The sequence below is a fragment of the Branchiostoma floridae genome, chromosome 16, assembly GCF_000003815.2.
Source record: "Branchiostoma floridae strain S238N-H82 chromosome 16, Bfl_VNyyK, whole genome shotgun sequence".
Classification (NCBI taxonomy): domain Eukaryota; kingdom Metazoa; phylum Chordata; class Leptocardii; order Amphioxiformes; family Branchiostomatidae; genus Branchiostoma; species Branchiostoma floridae.
In genome coordinates, this window is record NC_049994.1 from 14,987,722 (window position 1) to 14,989,711 (window position 1,990).

Below are 1,990 nucleotides of genomic sequence, written 5' to 3' on the forward strand. Positions count from 1 at the left end.
TACAAATGCAGTTTAACGTAAAAATGAAATGCATTGGGACACTGTTACATACAGTAATCATACAGATATGCACTGTGCGGGCACAATATACATATTCATAAATTGAACATTTTGCAGATAAATGGTAAAGTGTGTGTTGTAGATCTTACAGCCTAATAAAGTTATAGCATAAGTTGTTGTGCAACACCACCTCCATAAGGCTAAAAGGAAAAATAAACACCTTGCAATTCAGCAAGGAGAATGGAAGCAAGTCAAACTTCTTTTAAGCACAATGATCATATTAGACAACACTGTTGTTGCATTTGACACTGCAGTTGTTACATAGGATAGCACAGTTGTTACTCCTTACAGTGTCACAGTTGGCTCGGTCGACGAAAGAGAGATGTTCTACCTCTGTCATCAATGGTTCGAATTCGGCCACAGACAACTTGGTGCACGTTCCGCCATCGGCCTCCCATACAATCGAACGTGGGGAGTGTTCTTGTTTAAATCCTTGGTAGTACTTCGTCTGAAACGGCTTATATGAGATACATAATTATACATATCAAGCGGGGGAATGGCATATCATACATCTGTGCTCTATTTCGGAAAAGTTAAGACTTTCTTTAATGGCAGTTACCTGTTTTGCTTGGAAGGCATGGCTTAATTAATGTATATGTAGCATACTTAGGCCTATGGAAATGTTGTGCTGATGCCTTTATGGTTACAGTCGTCCTAAATTAGGGTCTGTAGGCAAGGATCGTCTTTTATTTCTTTTTGTGTTAGATTTCAGCCAAAGTGACCCTACAAATGCAGTTTAACGTTAAAATGAAATGCATTGGGACACTGTTACATACAGTAATCATACAGATATGCACTGTGCGGGCACAATATACATATTCATAAATTGAACATTTTGCAGATAAATGGTAAAGTGTGTGTTGTAGATCTTACAGCCTAATAAAGTTATAGCATAAGTTGTTGTGCAACACCACCTCCATAAGGCTAAAAGGAAAAATAAACACCTTGCAATTCAGCAAGGAGAATGGAAGCAAGTCAAACTTCTTTTAAGCACAATGATCATATTAGACAACACTGTTGTTGCATTTGACACTGCAGTTGTTACATAGGATAGCACAGTTGTTACTCCTTACAGTGTCACAGTTGGCTCGGTCGACGAAAGAGAGATGTTCTACCTCTGTCATCAATGGTTCGAATTCGGCCACAGACAACTTGGTGCACGTTCCGCCATCGGCCTCCCATACAATCGAACGTGGGGAGTGTTCTTGTTTAAATCCTTGGTAGTACTTCGTCTGAAACGGCTTATATGAGATACATAATTATACATATCAAGCGGGGGAATGGCATATCATACATCTGTGCTCTATTTCGGAAAAGTTAAGACTTTCTTTAATGGCAGTTACCTGTTTTGCTTGGAAGGCATGGCTTAATTAATGTATATGTAGCATACTTAGGCCTATGGAAATGTTGTGCTGATGCCTTTATGGTTACAGTCGTCCTAAATTAGGGTCTGTAGGCAAGGATCGTCTTTTATTTCTTTTTGTGTTAGATTTCAGCCAAAGTGACCCTACAAATGCAGTTTAACGTTAAAATGAAATGCATTGGGACACTGTTACATACAGTAATCATACAGATATGTACTGTGCGGGCACAATATACATATTCATAAATTGAACCAAGGCATGTAATGTTAACTAAACATTCTTGCATCCACTGTTCAAAGTCTTCACTTGATAGTAGAGTGTGAAATAAAAATGTGCATGTCTGAGACTACTAGAATTCTGTGTTGTTTCATCATCACTCTTTTTTTTTCTTTTTTTTTTCATATAGTACCAGCAAGGACATTATATAAGACAATAAAATTACAGCTGTGGAGGTGCAAAAATTACATCATGGCTGTTTCTGTACTATGTGCATATTGAATTCAAGGTACCGCTAGTTCACCTTTATCCGCGGGTAACCTATATCCGTTTGCTTTCCAAAATAGGGT